Here is a 20,238-nt window from a genome sequence, read left to right on the forward strand (position 1 = left end):
TTACAGTGGTAGAGACCATATGAATCAGACAGACATAGTTACAGTGGTAGAGACCATATGAGTCAGACAGACAGAGTTACAGTGGTAGAGACCATATGAATCAGACAGACAGAGTTACAGTGGTAGAGACCATATGAGTCAGACAGACAGAGTTACAGTGGTAGAGACCATATGAGTCAGACAGACAGAGTTACAGTGGTAGAGACCATATGAATCAGACAGACAGAATTACAGTGGTAGAGACCATATGAATCAGACAGACAGAGTTACAGTGGTAGAGACCATATGAATCAGGCAGACAGAGTTACAGTGGTAGAGACCATATGAGTCAGACAGACATAGTTACAGTGGTAGAGACCATATGAATCAATGATCATGAAGATACTGGGCTGATCCAGGATCAGACAGACATAGTTACAATGGTAGAGACCATATGAGTCAGAGGACGAGAAGACACTGGGCTGATCCAGAAAAAATGAATATGGCATAATGGGTTTTGGTTAGACTTTGGAATCTGGAAGACTTTTGGTGTGTGTGTGTGTGTGTGTGTGTGTGTGTGTTTGAACTTGAACTGGAGCCAATGAAATAAAATGTAGCAACACCTGCTGAGAATACTAAATCTAGCAGCAAGGCAGGTCAGCGTTAGCACGTACTGGTTTACCGCTGGTTCATGCTGGAAGACCTATACACTCTACTGTAACCTTGGTAACCAATCCACCTATTGTAAGCATGGACCAATCCACCCTCCTGTAAGAATAGACTAATCCACCCTACTGTTAGAATGGATCAATCCACCCTACTGTAACCTTGGTAACCAATCCACCCTCCTGTAAGCATGGACCAATCCACCCTACTGTACCCTTGGTAACCAATCCACCCTATTGTAAGCATGGACCAATCCACCCTCCTGTAAGAATAGACTAATCCACCCTACTGTTAGAATGGACCAATCCACCCTACTGTAACCTTGGTAACCAATCCACCCTACTGTAAGCATGGACCAATCCACCCTCCTGTAAGAATGGACCAATCCACCCTCCTGTAAGCATGGACCAATCCACCCTACTGTACCCTTGGTAACCAATCCACCCTATTGTAAGCATGGACCAATCCATCCTCCTGTAAGAGTAGACCAATCCACCCTACTGTAAGAATGGACCAATCCACTTTGTGCCCTTTGTGATGTTGTTACTGTTGTGTGTGTGTCTGGAAGAACAGGTTACGGTGCATACCCATGACACGGACGCGATACGATTCCAACACCTTGAGTGTGCGTGTTGTAGCGTGTGGAAATAGCATAACAGACTGGACTAGTGAGCTAGTTAGCTGGCTAGCCAGTTAGTAGGATATCTAGTCACTTGTCTTTATATCAAAACTGTCATTATGTTCAAATAAGCCACGGATTAATAATTCATGCTTTAAGACGTTTGAATAAAGACACTCCTGAACTCACACACATTCAACATAAACAGAATCACACACACACAAAAATAAATCTCACTTACTGTATATGTGAAATAAATCCCCCACAAGAAAGGAATCATATCAATCAACAACAACAACAACAAACACAAACACACACACACACAAACACACATTTTACTGTATGTACTTTATTTGATTCCACATTACAAGTTAATATCATTTTTTTAGGAACCAAATGTGATGAATTATCAAACAACTATTTGACCAACAAACATCTTGTTATGGGAATGCATCATTAAGGGTACAGGAAACATCTCCTTTTCCAGATGAACACACACACACACACACACACACACACACACACACACACACACACCTAACACATATAAAGACCTAAGTTTGTCCTGTCATCTCCTCCATCAGACTCCTGTCACTTCACACTGGATCCAATCACAGCACACAGATCCCTCCATCTGTCTGAGGGGAACAGGAGGGTGGTGTGGAGAACTGGGCTCCAGTCATATCCTGATTTGATGGGTGGCCTCAGGTGCTGTGTAGAGAGGGTGTGTCTGGACGCTGCTACTGGGAGGTTGAGTGGAGTGGGCAGTGGGGGGTTTCTATATCAGTCTCATATAAAAGCATCAGCAGGAGAGGAAGGGGTGATGAGTGTTGGTTTGGGTTTAATGATCGGTGCTGGAGTCTGGACCTCAGCAGCAGCAGCTCCTATTTCTGTCACAATAATAAACACACTACTAGTGGCCAGCTCAGGTAAAGGAGTGTATGTGGGGCAGGAACTCTGGCCTTCTACAGCATCTCTGACACAATGACCCTCCTGCACAGAGTCCAGACCACATTCACTCACACACTCTACCCTGGGTTTAGGCTTTATTCTGGATCCTCAGTGAAGCTGCTGTGACTGACATGTCTAGATGCTGTTAGCACATACATCTCACACATCACATCATTTAACCCATCTAGCCCCAAAGTGCCCTGTGGGGCACTTAGTTGTATTTTGATTAATAGATTTAAAAATCTTTCATGTTTTTGTCCTACAAACATGAAACTAACACCTACAGCAACCTTAACCCCCCTTTTTTTTTATATATATATTTACAGTTTGAAACTTAAATATAAATAATCATTTTGTAAGGAGAATATAACTAATCCTTTGCACATTTCAGTCTGTGAGTGAGGTTTCAGGAGCCTACGTCCCGCCCATTAGCAAATGACAACCATTCATTTGATAAGGAAATGGTAATTCAGTGATTACTATTGGGTCATGATGTGTCAAGAAAACCTGTAGGGGGGGAGAGGGCCACAAAGACATTCAAGGTCCATTACGTGCTGGCCATTGTCTTTGACCAAAGTGTCCCAGAATGTTCACACCTCTCTCATCAATATATATATAGTATAGAAACCACACACACTTTTTGAATGCTAAACGTGCCTTTTTGGAGAAAACACCTTTGTTTACAAGGTTCAGAGTAAAAACGAAAACTTCTAAAATATTTACAATGTGTTTTTGTACAAAGTCTGAGCACCTCTAAAACTAGATTTCATTTTAGTGTCTTTATATTTCATTATTACACGGCTCTTCTTAATGCTGTAGAATGCTCCATTCACTTGAATGGGGCTTCCCAACGTTCTGCGGTCAACTATTTTCCGATAACTGACCGTTGCTATGCAGTTAATGACCGCTGTCAAGGAAAGTGGCCTTTTTGCCTCTGATTCACATCTTTCGTAGCACCCCGCAAGTAGTACGGTAACTTATCAAGGGAGTTTCAGCGGACGGTTGAGCAGCTGTGTTCTAAAGAATGTTCAACTGTCTTTGAAGTTCAACGTCTTTGGCGAACTATTTCTCTGCTTTTTAACACTACGTATAGTAACAAAAACAAATACATTGTAAAAAGACACACTGTGTTAAGTATTTTTTTTTTAGTTTTAGCCGTATAATAAGCGGGATAATGTATAGAACGCCGGTCATTGTCGGGAAAATAAGCCCCTTCACGGTGAATCAACACCCCTCCGCTTTCGCGTCGGGGTGCTGTTCGCCCTGTCGGGGCTTATTTTCCCGACAATGACCTGCGTTCTATACATTATCCCTTACTTATAATACAAAACTTTTGTTTTACTACATTCCTTTTACTCTCATTGTATTATTGCTGAGTTGTTCTAGAATATAATCATGAATGCCACTTTTGCCACATGGTTTTTAGTTGATGAAATACACAAAAATATCAGGCATGTGTAACACCACATGTGTTGTGTTCTTTGTTTGTCACTTTCCCTCCCTTTTCTGTAGCTCCGCCCATGTTGTGTTCCCCTGATGGCCAGGTGAGATCCACCGGGCCAGGTGATCAAGCAGCACTCAAAGACTCCAGTTTCCTGCTGCAGGGGAGAGGCTTTTTGCGCGGGGACTGCTGGTCTTGCTGCCTCTCAACCTGGGATTTTGTCATGTAGTGTTGTGTACTTGTTGTTAATAAATACCATGGATTTGGTACTTTTAAAAGGTGTTTTAGTACTTACTTGGGTCAGTGGTGGATTGTTTGTTCGCACCAGAGAGCCACTAAAGTTCGCTACTCGAAAACACTCAGTGATTGACGCCACAGACCAGCTACAGGAGAGGATCTGCTCTCGTCACAAGAAGGTTTTTGAAATATTTTGTCGAACCGATCAGAGTTGTATCTGCTATCTGTGTACGATGGACGAACATAAAGGCCATGACACAGTCTCAACTGCAGCAGAACAGACAGACAAACAGGTCAGTACTGGAGCTACATGTGTGTCCGACATTTCTATGAGGGCTTTTATACGTACTAACTGTGAATGTAATACTATAACCACAAGAACATTATCTCACCAGTCTTTAAGTCTGGCTGTTACCGCAATGACTTTGCGCATTAGAGAAAGGAAGAATCAGGAAATGTTTATTAGGTGCAAGGTCCAGTTTTGAGAAAAAACAGTGAAACATTAACCTGTCGGCTTCAAAGTGAACATATTATTACCTCGTAAAATAATGTTCTGTTCTGTTCTTAAGGTTGAGAGCCAGCTTTGCCACAAGTGTTTTTGCTGTTAAATACCAGAGCTCCTCTTGAACTTAGCTCACGGCTTTATCCTGATTTTCACTTGAAGATGATAGCGTCTACTTCAATGGTTCACTTAATCTTTTAAAAAGAATAAAATGTACTTAAAGGTTTTTGCTAATAAATGTTCAGTTGCCATGTGTGGTGTTTGATCATCATTGTTGTAAGCAATCCACCGATGAAAAGAAGCTGTTTTTTAAACAGAGGCAGTTGGGGAGGACCCAGAGGAGATTCCAGCAGAGAATCCAGGAGAGAGAGAAGGAGCTGCAGGAGCTGAGGAAGGCTGTGGAGACTCTCAAGGTGAGAACTGACCACATAAGATAAAAGCTGGCAATCGCTTGTTATTGTGTTATGACCATTATGCTGCCATCTCTACATGATACAGACCATCACAGAAAGACATGGTTTGGCAGGATTTGACCAAGAAGAGCCAGTCACACCAGAGTGAGTTTGCTCCTTCACTTACCTCTGTGTGTCTCCTGTCCCCCTCCTCTTTGTGTGTCTCCTAACAGAGCTCTGCACAGACAGCAGTGGAGGACAGTGAGAGGATCTTCACTGAGATAATCCACTCTATTGAGAGAAGGCGCTCTGAGGTGAAAGAGCTGATCAGAGCTAAGGAGAAGGCTGAGGTGAGTCGAGCTGAAGATCTCCTGAAGCGACTGGAGCAGGAGATTGCTGAGCTGAAGAGGAGAGATGCTGAGATGGAGCAGCTTTCACACACAGAAGATCACATCCATTTCCTCAAGGTAACAGAATTTGAAATAAAGCATCCATGTGGGTTTAGAGTAAAAATACATAATTTTTCATTTATATGATGAGGAAATTAAAAAGATTGTAATGTTTTACATGTCTAATATATTCACATACCTGAACACATGAATGCATATACACTAAACCAGCTGAACTCACCCATCATGTCTGCAGCCTTTGGGGAAACACAGACCTGGCTGAATATTCAGGTGGTCTGCCTCACCTTTTATGTATTTCTCTCTGTAGAATGTCCGGTCAATCAGAGACTCTCCTCGCTCTGAAGACTTACCCAGGATGACCTTCCACCAAAGCTTCTCTTTTGAGGCTGTGAAGGAATCTGCTTCTAGAATGGAGGACTACTTCCTCAGACAGGGAGAGTACTTCCTCATGCAGGAAGTAGTCATGATATCTGCAGCAGGTGGATACAAATGTAGAATTGACTAAATAATGAGTTACTAATTTCACTGTTTAAGAAGACGAGGTTAACTCCCACTTAATTTTGATGTATTTTTATGGATCTCTCAACAGTAACGAATATCCAGATCATCCAGTCTTCAGAATGTGAGTCTCTCTCGCTCTCTCTTTCTCTCTCTCTCTCTCTCTCTCTCTCTCTGTCTTTCACACGCGCACACACACACACACACACACACACACAGACACACACACACACACACACACACACACACACAGTATAGTTATTAATAGTTATTAGAACTCCACCATCACTTTCATAGTTATTACACTGATCAGTATTGTAGCCCTCTGAGTTCTAGTTTACTGAAGCCGTCTGATGAAGTATGTTGTTTTTTAATTTCATGTGTCTGTATTAGCATTTACACGTGACATTTCTGTCACGGACAATTTGCCGTGTGGTGGCATGTGTGGTCACACAGCTAAGCATGAAACTATCTCTAAGTGGCAGTGAGACAAGAAAGAGGAAAAGGAAGGATGACAAGTTTAGGGAGAAATGACCTAAGGTAACAAAATATTTCCAATCAAGAATTCGTCCGTGGAAGTGGAAGAAATGTCTGATAATGTTTCAAGTTCATCTGAAAATGTTTCAAGTGCTGCTGAGCCAAGTTTAGCTAATGCTAGCAGCTACTACAGCACCAACTAGCCCTGCCTGCTTTGCTTCTACAAACGGTGAGTCATCGTGTAGCACAGCTCATAGTCTTATATAGATGTCTATGCCACAGCTGCCCATATCCGGGACACTGACACCTGCACTGACGACGCGCATGATACTGCCATGGTCATTATCACTGCTCAACCACAGCTGGATGATAACGAGAGCAGTGATGTCACTAATGCGAGTAACAGCAATGGCATACAGGGATCAGTGAAGACCCAGAATTATGGCGTGACAAATCAGATAGAGAGAGAATTGAAATAGTTAAAACAGGACCTGCACATATTCAGAACTTTCATTTGAAAACATTCATCAGAGGTATAAATAATTAATCAAATGTAACAAGTTACATTATTTTGATAAGGTTATCAAAAAGTAACACTACTATTACACTGCACTCAAAACCTCATCATTCAAATCATTTACAACTGTTTAGTTGTTAAAGTCAACTGTTCACAATAAATGTCAGTTTCACACAACATTGTTCATGTCGGACTACCGCCCCTGATTGTCTCTCTGTGTTGGGATCCCAGATGTTGATCCTGAGCCTCCAGACAGAAGTACACACAGTGATGAGACGCTACCACCATCAAGTAAGTCATTACTATTAGTTTACCACAGAACATTTAGCATAGAGTTCTCTTGAGGCATAGAGCTGAATTTCATATTTGACTGTATTATTTTTGGTATTACAATACGTACTAAGCAATGCAACACTAAACTATGATAAAATAGAGGATACAGCAACACGTGCATTTTGCAATGCTTCAAATTGTTTGTGATTGTAAAAAAAAAACTGTAAAGGAAAAATGTCTTAATCAACAACTACATTTGAAGATGCACATTTCAAAGCAAATGCTGTTCTGTACCACTTCTGTATCAGAATTAGAATCAGAATCAGAATCAGACATTTTTCCTTTACAGTTTTTTTTTACAATCACAAACAATATAAAGCATTGCTAATATATAGTATAGTATAGTATAGTATAGTATAGTATAGTATAGTATAGCATAGTATAGTATAGTATAGTATAGTATAGTATAGTATAGCATAGCATAGTATAGTATAGTATAGTATAGTATTGTATAGTATTGTATAGTATAGTATAGTATAGTATAGTATAGTATAGTATTGTATAGTATAGTATAGTATAGTATAGTATAGTATAGTATAGTATAGTATTGTATAGTATAGTATAGTATAGTATAGTTGGTAACAAGGCTGCAAACAAATGACACAAAGCTTAAAACTGAACACAATTTCTGCAAACAATGAGAATAATCTGTCTTATTTCAAGTGTATTAATTTTTCTGTCGAATACTGCATCTTACCATGAACAATGATCTAAATGTTGTCCAGTTTTGAAGTGAACTGTTTTGAGCCGAGTATCTAAATGTCTGCAAAATTGCTTTAGTTACACAGAGTGTTACTGGTGGTGAACATTGACTGAGACAGGTATCCATGAATTTAGGAAGGAGTGGTCATTGAATACATTTTGTATCAAAGCAATGAAAAGTATCCAAAGTTTAGCTCCCTTGTGAATGTGTTTAGTGTTTTGAAAAAGTGTTTATGGTATCAGAATCAGAATCAGAATTATTTTAATGGCCAAGTATATTCACGCATACAGGAAATTAACTTGGTGAGGTCGGTGCATAGGACATAACACATAACATAACAACAAAATAGCATAAACAAGAACAAAAGACAAATGTCTTACAAGATAATAATACATGTTTTGGGCACATGAAGGGCAAGTTGCAGTTAATTGGAATATGTCAACCCAGAGTCAGTGTGATGCAGGGGGCTTGTTTGTGAGCCCCACTGCCATGGGGGAAAAACTGTTTTGGTCTTTATAGCCCGGAACCTTCTGCCAGATGGGAGTCTCTGAAATAGGTGGTGACAAGGATGTGAAGGATCAGCGATGATCTTCCCTGCTTTCTAGCTGGTCCTTGAGTGGAACAGGTCAACAGGTCTAGGAGAGATGGCAGGTCGCAGCCGATGACCTTCTCTGCTGATCGAATGATCCGCTGCAGTCGGCTTTTTTCCTTTGCAGTAGAGGCAGCAAACCAGATGGTTATTGATGTAGTGAGGATGGATTCAGTGATGGCTGTGTAAAACTCCACCATCACTTTCATCGGCATGTTGAATTTCTTTAGCTGCCGAAGGAAGAACATCCTCTGCTGGGTAGGGTTGGGTACCGAGAACCGGTTCCTATAAAACCGGTACATACCCGGACCAAAATGTCACACCTAAAAAATGTAACGTTTGTTGGGGGGGACAACTTTATGGTAGGGGGGGGGACACGTCTATGCTCGCAGAAGCTGATGTATGACATCACAGCATCTGTATATTCATCCAGACTGCTGGAAGAAGTTCTAAAAAGGTCCCAGTCTGTGTCATCCAGGCAGTCCCTCAGCTCCTCCACAGCTTCTCTGTTGTTCCAGTTTTTTGTAGTCCGCACAGCAGGTTAAGACATTTTAAGTTTTTGTCTGTTAGATCAGATGAATAAGAGTGTGGTCGGATAGCCCCAGAGCAGCGCGTGAAACTGCATGATAAGCCCTGCTGATGGTGCTGTAGCAGTGGTCCAAAGTATTCTCCTCCCTGGTCGGGCATTTGACTAACTGTTTGTATTTCGGGAGTTCGTGAGTGAGGTTGCCCTTATTAAAATCTCCAATGACAATAACCGGAGAATACGTATTCTCTCTCCTACTCTCCACTCCTAATATCTGATCAGTGAGTTGACGGTGAGCCTCTCGCACGTCAGCTTGCGGTGGGATGTAAACTCCAGCTAGAATAAAAGAAGTGAATTCACAGGGGGGAGTAAAACGGTCTGCAGGTGATCAAAAATGATTCCAAGTCGGGAGAACAGGATTGTAAGATCACTTTCACTTTCACGTCACTGCACCAGCACTGGTTTATATAGAAACAAATACCACTATTGACACAAGTGTGAAAATTATTGTAGAAATATTGGTCTAAATGAGATAATGAATTTATTTATTAATGTATTAATATATTTATGAATGCCCTTCTGGCTCAGTTTAATGGACTGTAATGTGATGTTTTCTGTCTCAGTGTCTGAAGTCCAGGATGTTTTTCTTGAACCAGTGACCAGAGAGGAGTTCTTACAGTGTAAGTTTGACATAAAGACATGCAATCTATTATACAGGTACACACAATGTGCACACACACTTGCACACACAAGGATACACTCATGTGCATAGAATCATGATCAAATTAGCAAGCCCACATACAAATTCAAACCTACATTCATGTAAACATGTATAACGTCATACACAGTGACACACACACACACACACACTCTCTATGCAAATACAAAGGTCTTGTGGCAGAAGGGGACAGAGGGGGGACAATCAGAATCATGGCAGATTAAATCATTCACTTATCAAGATGAGCATGCTAGCATACATGTTGTAAATGAACACGATACATACAAACAAAACATGGTAAATACATGATACATACTGTAGCAGCAATTTCTATTTTACTGCCACTGGTGGCTGAGTTGGATTTAGGTTCTGACGCGTGTAGAAAAGATGAATAGAGGTGAGTCCAGTTGGTCTCTTTGACAGTTTATTGCAGAAAGGTGAATTACAAGTTGGTGGAAATAATATAAAAGACATTAAACGATACAAACGTCCTGGCACACGGTCAAACAACTGTTGCCTTCCTCAGCCACGTCCATATGCTCTGGCTGCTGGCTCTTAAGGCCTTTCCCCCTTGGGCTCCACCTTCAGCCTCTCAGGTCAAGTTCAGGTGTCCTCTAGATTGGGGTAAAAACACCTACAGCCATAGTGTCACTCACTCATTCTTACATACACACACATGCACGTACTCATAAAGAAAGATAGCATAAGAATCAACATAAAGGTTTTTGGCTCCTACACATACAAAATTGATAGTGGATAAGGTGGAGAGAGATCATTCAAGTATTGTAGAATCGCTCAGTGGGAATACTGTGTGTGTGTGTGTGTGTGTGTAGACCAGCTTAGTGTGTATACAGTGTACTCATAAGGTTACTATTGCAAGGGTTAGTAGAGTAATGGAACAGAAAATTATGTAGATGGTGGCTAATATTTACATTCCAGGTAAAAGTTGCTAGCACAGAGTATGGGGTAGAATAAGTGCATCTCACAGTGAAGAAAGTCTAGTTCATAGTCGAGTTCGGCTGCCAATATGTGTAAATGTACTTAATGAATATGGTGATCAGAATCAGAATCAGAATTAGGTTTACACTTACCTGGAACTTGTTCTGGTGAGTAGGTGCATACAGTAAACATAAGAGTAGAAATTACTGTGGACTTCAGAAAGAAACAACCAACACACATCCCACTCATCATCAACGGCAGTGCAGTAGAGTCTGTGAAAAGCACAAAGTTCCTGGGAGTGCACATCACAAATGACCTTTCATGGACCACCAACACCACCGCACTGGTCAAGAAGGCGCAGACACGACTCCACTTCCTGAGAAGGATGAGAAGAGCTGATCTCCCCACTTCTGCCCTCACCATCTTCTTCAGAGGTGCTATTGAGAGCATCCTGACCAGCAACGTCTCTGTCTGGCATGGCAGCTGTCTAGCTGCAGATAAGAAGGCACTGCAGAGGGTGGTGAGGACAGCAGAAAAGATCATCAGGTCATCCCTACCAGCCATTCAGGAACTGTACACTTCACACTGTTCCAAGCGGGCAATGAACATCATCAAAGACACAACTCATCCAGCACACAGTCTGTTCTCCCTTCTACCATCAGGGAAGCGGTACCGCACCCTGCGGGCCCGCACAAGCAGACTGAGCAACAGCTTCTTTCCACAAGCCATCAGACTCATCAACACACTGAAGAAAACCACATGAACATTCCATAGTCACTTCACCATGCCACTGGCACTTTACTTTACTGTTGCACCTTATGACCACTGATTGTACTTCTGCTGCTATGTGTGTGTGTGTGTGTGTGTGTGTGTGTGTGTGTGTGTGTATGTGTGTATGTGTGTGTGTGAGTGAGAGTGTGTGTGAGAGAGAGATTATTGTCAATGTCTTATTTAAATGTTTGTGTGTGTGTGTGTGTGTGTGTGTGTGTGTGTGTGAGAGAGATTTTGTCAATGTCTTATTTAAATGTTTTAAACTGCACATTGGAGACTGGTCAAACGCAATTTCAAACTTCTGTGCTAACCCTGTTACATAGATTTTTGACAATAAAGTACACTTGACTTGACTTGACTTGAGTATACAAACACAATAAGTGCTACACATTACATAAGATATACAAACACAATAAGTACTACACATAACATAGAATATACAAACACAATAAGGACTACACATAAGAACAAAGAGAACACAATACATAAGATACAAAATATAAACAATGTATATAGGGAAGTGGAAAGTGAAAAGTGGAGTGCAAAATGCAATATGGATGTTCAATGTGCGATGTGAAATGTAGTGTGTGTTAATGTAACACAGACTAGAGGTTGGGGGTCGGGAGAAGAGTCCAAGTCAGGTGGGGGTCTCGGGCCTTGTTAACGAGGCCAACTGCAGCTGGGAAAAAGCTGGTTTTGTGGCGTGAGGTTTTGGTCCTGATGGACCGCATCCTCCTGCAGGAGGGAAGTACCTTGAAGAGTTTATGACCCGGGTGGGAGGGGTCGGCAACAATCTTACACTCCTATAAACGAAGGACTCATCTCATGCAAAGGAATAAAATGAAACAAACCCAAATACTTACACACACTCAACATCCCCTATTCATACAAAGGACTCCCTTCAGACAAACACACACTGTCTTTCACACACACACACACACATACACACACACACACACACTCAGACATAACCACACTCACCTTTGAACTTTTGAATACAGACATTCACACATGTACACCTGCACTAACATGTACAGAATCACACACACACAAAAACAAATCTCACTTATATGTGAAACATTCTCTCAGAGAGGAAATCAGAGAAATAAATCCCATCCCCCACACTCAAGGAATCATATCAAACAACCACACACCAAAACACACACACACACACAAACACACACACACACACACACACACTCCTAACACATACAAATAACTTTGTCCTGTCTTCTCCTTCATCAGACTACTGTGACTTCACACTGGATCCAAACACAGCATACAGACAACTCCATCTGTCTGAGGGGAACAGGAGGGTGGAGATGAGAGCGGTCCCGATGAGACCTCCGCCGAGAGGAGGCCCGATGAGAGCGGTCCACTCAGATCCTGGTCATCCAGAGAGATTTGATGAGTATCCTCAGGTGCTGTGTAGAGAGGGCTTTTCTGGACGCTGCTACTGGGAGGTTGAGAGGAATGGGAGGGTTGATATATCAGTCTCATATAAAAGCATCAGCAGGAGAGCAGAGGATCATGAGTGGGGGTTTGGATATAATGCTAAGTCCTGGAGTCTGGACCTCACCACTAGCGGCAGCATCTCCTCTTTCAGACACAATGATAAAGAGACTGATCTCCCTCTAGTGCGCAGCTCCAGAATTGGAGTGTATGTGGATCACAGGGCAGGAACTCTGGCCTTCTACAGCATCTCTGACACAATGACCCTCCTGCACAGAGTCCAGACCACATTCACTCACGCACTCTACCCTGGGTTTGGGTTTGATTTTTGGCCTTCTGCATCAGTGAAGCTGCTGTGACTGAAATATATAGATGCTGAATCCAGACTTCACCCAGCCTCTCTACCCTGGGTTTAGGATTAGACATTAGATCACCTGTGAAACTGTTGTGACCCTGGGGTAGAGCACTGGGGTGACCCCACATATTGGCAGGTGTACCACCCTGGTGTGGTGGTGGTCTGGGAAGAAAACAATGCTCTGCAGACCACATCTGAGGCCAAACTTAGAATTTATTTACAACCCAAAGTATTAAAGATAAATAAAAATAAAAGTTTGGAGATAATGATCAGTCCTGGGCCCTGTTTGGCGTACAACTGAAGCTAAGATAATTAATTTAGCTCGCAACTGGAGATTAACTAGCTCGCTAAATGAGAACAGGCCAAGCCGGTCTGGCGACGGGCGCTAATTTATTTTAACCTCAAGTTAATTTATCTCGTCAGCTAAATTGCGCGTGCACGTCTTGCTTCAAAAGGCAAGAAAGGTCGATCCCCAAAACCATGATTTTTTTTGAAAGGTACAATGGTCTAAACTCAAAGAAAAAGACTCATTTTTTTCTCCGCTAAGGCGGGATATGACCATAAACGCGTTATGAAGAATTCAAGACCATAATCATGTCAAAATTCATCACTGTCGCGACTGCAACAGCATTAAAGAAACTGTCCATAGGCTGTATGAGTAGTGATATCTTCATATCTTCTTGACCGAACATGCAACTTTGGTGCAGCGGGCAGAGCGTAGGGCTTGCATGCAGTTAATCGCTGGTTCGATTCCCTTCACCTTCGTTGGAATTGTAGTTTTAAATCGCTTTGAATAAAACCGTCTGCTAAATGACTAAATGAAAATGTATTAATAAGAAATTCAATAAATTGAAGCAATGCAAATAAATTGTGTTTCTTTCTTTCTTCTTATCATTCAACCACCTTACCATCCACATCCACCATCCACCACTGCACAAAAACTAGACACGTTTGCAAAACTAAACGTTTGCAATGATGTCAGTTAAAGTAGGTTAAACAACTTTAGCCAAATCTCCGTAATGGTGATGGGTTATGTGCTCAAATTTCCTGGGATCAAAGAAAACGTTAGTATTCATGTGCAAACTAAAAATCACGTCTCAGGCTGAGCATGAAAGTTATTTCTGGTTTATCAACTGTACCAATGAATGTCATATAATTATGAGTGCTTTTTTCTCCGCATCGCCGACATTACAAAAATAGAAGACATTCAATGTTAGACGGTGGTGTATGCAATAAATGACTCGAGAAGGTCTTTTAAATTAATTATTCCTTGTCGGGTGGATCGGTAGCACTCATACAAGAACTCATCATGATGGAAAAATGGATCTTCTTGGCGATCGCAAAGAACTCTTCCTACGCTAATCAAACTATTAACCTTGTCAATGGGATCCCTCCTTTTGGCGTGGGTGTGGCAAGTTTAGCCAGCTAAACTTTGCTTAGCCTGTCCTGGAGCAGGCTAGGGCTAAGCGATTAATTACCATGGAAATTGAGCAAAAGTTGCTTCGCCGAATCCGCTAAAACGGTGTTGTCTTTTTTTAGCCTGGAGTTTAGCTCGCTAAACCGCTTAGCGAGTGTCGCCGAATAGTACCCTGAAGTCTGGTCCTCAGCAGCAGCAGCAGCTCTTGTATCTATCATAATAATAATCACACTACACTCCCTCTAGTGGCCAGCTCCAGAACAGGAGTGTGTGTGTAATGAGACCAGTTTGATTTGAAATGTTTCTGGTGTAGAAAAATTAATAAAGAGTTATAGACTAGCATTGAATATACTCTTTTTCTTGCTGTGTGTGTGTGTGTGTGTGTCAGTGATGTATATAGTAGGTATTTTTGTTAAATGTATTGAAATTCCCTTGTCTGGGCAAAATGAAAAGTCATTGTGGACCTTCTCGAAATACAGTGGTGTGATGAACATGGAGCAGTTTTGGAAAAACAAGTGTCATGTAAGGTCAAGCAGAGAGGCCTGTGTGCAGAGACCAGTGTCATGTAAGGTCAAGCAGAGAGGCCTGTTTTTAGAGACCAGTGTCATGTAAGGTCAAGCAGAGAGGCCTGTTTGCAGAGACCAGTGTCATGTAAGGTCAAGCAGAGAGGCCTGTGTGCAGAGACCAGTGTCATGTAAGGTCAAGCAGAGAGGCCTGTGTGCAGAGACCAGTGTCATGTAAGGTCAAGCAGAGAGGCCTGTTTTTAGAGACCAGTGTCATGTAAGGTCAAGCAGAGAGGCCTGTGTGCAGAGACCAGTGTCATGTAAGGTCAAGCAGAGAGGCCTGTTTTTAGAGACCAGTGTCATGTAAGGTCAAGCAGAGAGGCCTGTTTTTAGAGACCAGTGTCATGTAAGGTCAAGCAGAGAGGCCTGTTTGCAGAGACCAGTGTCATGTAAGGTCAAGCAGAGAGGCCTGTGTGCAGAGACCAGTGTCATGTAAGGTCAAGCAGAGAGGCCTGTTTTTAGAGACCAGTGTCATGTAAGGTCAAGCAGAGAGGCCTGTGTGCAGAGGAGAGGTGAGTGTCATGTAAGGTCAAGCAGAGAGGCCTGTTTTAGAGATGAGTGTCATGTAAGGTCAAGCAGAGAGGCCTGTTTTTAGAGACCAGTGTCATGTAAGGTCAAGCAGAGAGGCCTGTTTTTAGAGACCAGTGTCATGTAAGGTCAAGCAGAGAGGCCTGTGTGCAGAGACCAGTGTCATGTAAGGTCAAGCAGAGAGGCCTGTGTATAGAGACCAGTGTCATGTAAGGTCAAGCAGAGAGGCCTGTTTTTAGAGACCAGTGTCATGTAAGGTCAAGCAGAGAGGCCTGTTTTCTAAATCATGTGCAGTTTCTACAGTTGCAGGCTGTCAGGGAGAGCCAAGTATTAATTAAAGGGTCTCTGCATATGGGATGCAGATTAGTCAAGGACGGGCCATACTTCCCAAAACAGTCCTACACAGGGTCACCATTGTCTTGAAATGTTTATCAGCAATTAGTGAGCAGAATATTCTGATTGGCTCAGTGTCGATAAGGGTTTAATTTTCGATTGAAAAAAAGCATAGTGACGGAAATTGTGGTATAAAAAGTAAGTGCACTTATTTTTGACAGAGATGCTGAATAGACCTAATCAAACTTGATGGAAGTCTGCAAAATTGAATAAACTTCAGTTCATCACATTCAGTCGTCTGCCTTTCATTGAAGTAGCAACTTTAAGATTTGAAGAGATTAGTTTGGCTACAACAGTTTCTCATTCATGCTCTGTCTATGATGTCATTTGTTTTATTTATTACCTCCGCCAGGAGGTTATGTTTTCGCCCCTGTATGTTTGTTTGTTTGTTTGATTGTTAGCAGTATTACGCAGAAACGCATGGACCGATTTCCATCAAATTTTGTGGGGAGAATGGTTAATATAATGGCAATAATTGTTTAGATTCTCAGATGTCAAGGTCAAAGGTCAAGGTCACAAGGCGGAGGTTTGCATTCTCTGAATACTCCCATTCTTGTTTATTTTGTGTCTGCTTATACCTGGGTCCACTCACAGCTGAAGACAGGGGGGTCATTTTGGAATGACGCTGGAAAGGACTTTGGTCCCAAACCTGCCATTGGTTAACACTAAATTGGCTAAAAATGGTGGTTTTACCTTTAGCAATGAATCCTCATGTGAAACCATGCTCTCCCCCTTGGGGCACACCATTGTAGAGAATAAACCTCGTTCCATGATGGAAAACCATCCTCTTGGCATTGGTACGTTCCATTTACCTGATGGAAAACCATCCTCTTGTCATTGGTACAATCCATTTACCAGATGGAAAACCATCCTCTTGTCATTGGTACGTTCCATTTACCTGATGGAGAACCATTCTCTTGTCGTTGGTACGTTCCATTTACCTGATGGAGAACCATTCTCTTGTCGTTGGTGCGTTCCATTTACCTGATGGAGAACCATTCTCTTGTCGTTGGTACGTTCCATTTACCTGATGGAAAACCATCCTCTTGTCATTGGTGGGTTCCATTTTCCTGATGGAAAACCATCCTCTTGTCGTTGGTGCGTTCCATTTACCTCTGAAGTCAGATCTCAGAGCTGGGAATGACACCCATGTTGAATGTGTTCCAGTAACAAGTCAGAAAACAAATGCAATACCAACTTTTATTTTTAACTGATGGTCTTAGATGTTACCAGTTGATATCGATGCATTACACTGTATTTTGCGTATATACATATAAACACCGTATAGTGTGTAAAAATAGTGAATCAAATTTTATAAACCTTTTCTTGGTGTGTGTGTTTGTGTGGGTTGGGCTGGACAGTAAGTATATTAAATGAACATTGAAGTTCATCAAATTCAGCACTGAATCAGCAAGTATATCTCTCTCTCCCTCCCTCTCTCTCTTGTTCCCTCTCTCTCAAACTCTCTCTCTCCCTCCCTGGTTATTTCTACACATTTCTATTCCTGCCCTGGTAAAGTTGATTTCAGGTTTTATGAGCTAATGCAGAATCTCAAAACATTTAAGGATGTATGGTGTGTCAGAGAAGCGATCTGCCCTGTGAAAGAAAATGAATTGCATTTAAGCCATATTTTTTAATTTATTTTCATATTGTTTTTTAATCTGTTTAAATCTCTATTTTCTTTGATGGAAAGGAATAATTGATTGCCCTACTCTTGTTCTGTAAAAACTGAATAAAGTTGTTATTTAAAATCAAATCTCTCTCCCTCCCTCTCTCTCTCCTTCCCTCTCTCAAACTCTCTCTCCTTCCCTCTCTCAAACTCTCTCTCTCCCTCCCTGGTTATTTCTACACCATTCCTCTCACCTTCATCTCTCTTATCTCTATTGTGCACATTCCCCACACAATGCCAAGAGGACGCTTCTTTACCAAGATCTGAAACGGCAGTCTGCTCACACTACTTGTCAATGTGTCTGCATCAACAAAATGGACACATCCTAAAGGGAACCACATCCTTGCAGCTGTGCAGTTTCTCTTGATCTGCTGAGGGATCCAGTGACTATGAAAGTTACTCTAATGGTTAAGTGCAATGAGGGCTACCCCGTGTGTGAACAGTGCACACCTTCACTTTGAGACCGGCTCGGAACTAGAACACTCTCATCATGGCAAGAACACTCTAACACAGACCTGGACAAAATGCGGCCCCAGGGCTGTCCCTGACCGGCCCGCGGATGTCAGTGGTAAATGAGGAATCAAACGTTAAAAATTGATATTACTATTCAATTGAATATTTATACTATTTCATTGCGAGCTTGCTCTGGTGTGTGTGTGTGTGTGTGTGTGCCATGTGTATTGGTCGTCTGGGCACACCTTTAATACTGCAAAAACATGCTCATATTTCATGCTGAATTGAGTTTAGCGTATTGGTCCGGCCCTCCACAACAGTGGCACTCTCTCATGTGGTCCCTTGGGGAAATGAATTGCCCACCTCTGTTCTAACATTTAGAACAATATCATAGAGAGAACACACTTACAGTATAGCTGGAACATTAAGACAGCTCAAAATACTATCACAGCTAGAACACTCTCACAGCTGGAACACAGAGAGTTAAAACACTCTCGCTGGAACAATCTGACAGTTAGAACATTCTAGAACACTTTTGCTAGAACAATCTGACATTTAGAACATTCTAGAACAGTTAAAACACTCTCACTGCAACAATCTGACAGTTAGAGCATTCTAGGACAGTTAAAACACTCTTGCTGGAACAATCTGACAGTTAGAGCATTCTCATAGCTAGAACACTCTTAGTTAGAACAAACGTGAAGCTGGAACACAACAGAAATACACCAAGGTCATGTGAACGAATCAGGGACCGGGTAGGGAGAGGGATAAAGCAATCCTTTCTGAGACCGGCAAAAGTGACTGTGAGTGTGTTTGTGAAAGATGCTGAGATGGAGTGGCATTCACACACAGAGGATAACATATATTGCTTCCAGGTAACATCAATGATTTGAGATTGCTGAGTGCCACTAGAATCAATACAGCTCCCCCGCCCAGGGGCGGATTTAGAGGCGGGGCCAGGGGGGCCGAGGCCCCTCCTCTAATTTGATTGGCCCCTGTTCTGCCAATCACCTGGCGAGAAAACCAAGCGGAGAATTAAATGATCACTGCTGCAGTTCCACCCCTAAACTGTTGGTGGCAGTGCGCTGGTTGCGTCAATACAAGTGAATAGAAGAAGAAGAGTTCTGTTCTGAATCTCAAATGGTGCACTTGTGAAGTTACACAAAGCGGGAAATCTACTGTATGGAGATATTTCTGCTTTGTAGACTATGCAGATTCTAATTAGGCTGTTGGATATGTCCAATGTAAGAAGTGTGAAGTTTTAATGAAATATGATTCATGCAACTCGTTCTCCACAACAACATGGATTAAACCTCGATGGTTGGATGTAGATAGTCTGTTGTGCCTCCGCTGGGGTATCATAAAACGTGAGTTTTATTGAAGCATAGCGTGTGTAATGTGTAGCTATTTCATTGCGTTTGTTAACCTGCTGTCTGTCTCAGAACGTAGTTGGAGATTGCAGGGGAGTAAAATGCTCCACGGCCGAAGTAGATTAGCCTACATGTTTTTGACTTTGGGGTTAATTCCCTGTCCTTTACGTCAGCTGCTGGTTAGTAAATACACAGCAGGAAAGGTTAACAAACGGAATGAAATAGCTACACATTACACACGCTATGCTTTGATAAAACGCACATACTGGTTAACACTGTTACAGCACATAAATGTTTGTCGCTACTGTCCAAACTATGCGTCACCGTTGTCACTTCCAGTACGTGCTCTTCTTAAAGGAGCCCCATCATTTTACTAAACGTTCTTGCAATGTGAATCATTTAATTTTAATATGCTTATTTGCCTTATTGTGCACGCTTGTGCGTTTAACAACACTTGTTTGTGTGAGAGAGCATTTAGCTGTTGATGCCCCCGTTTAACAAAGCCAGGCTATTCATAAAAAACGTCAATGTGGCATTAATACTATGAACAGTTGAGAAATTGATTACGTCGGGCTTGGTTCGGATTCGAAAAAAATATATATTTTAATGGCTGTCAGACTCGGTCCGGGCTCGGTTACTATTCTGTCGGACCGGGCCGGGCTCGGACAGAAAAATTCGTCCCGATCCATGCTCTAGTGTGTGTGTGTGTGTGTGTGTGTGTGTGTGTGTGTGAGAGAGAGTTGTTGTATATAGGCCTACAGTTAAAAGCT

The sequence above is a fragment of the Sprattus sprattus genome (genome assembly GCF_963457725.1).
Source record: "Sprattus sprattus genome assembly, chromosome: 2".
In the NCBI taxonomy this organism is placed as follows: Eukaryota; Metazoa; Chordata; class Actinopteri; order Clupeiformes; family Clupeidae; genus Sprattus; species Sprattus sprattus.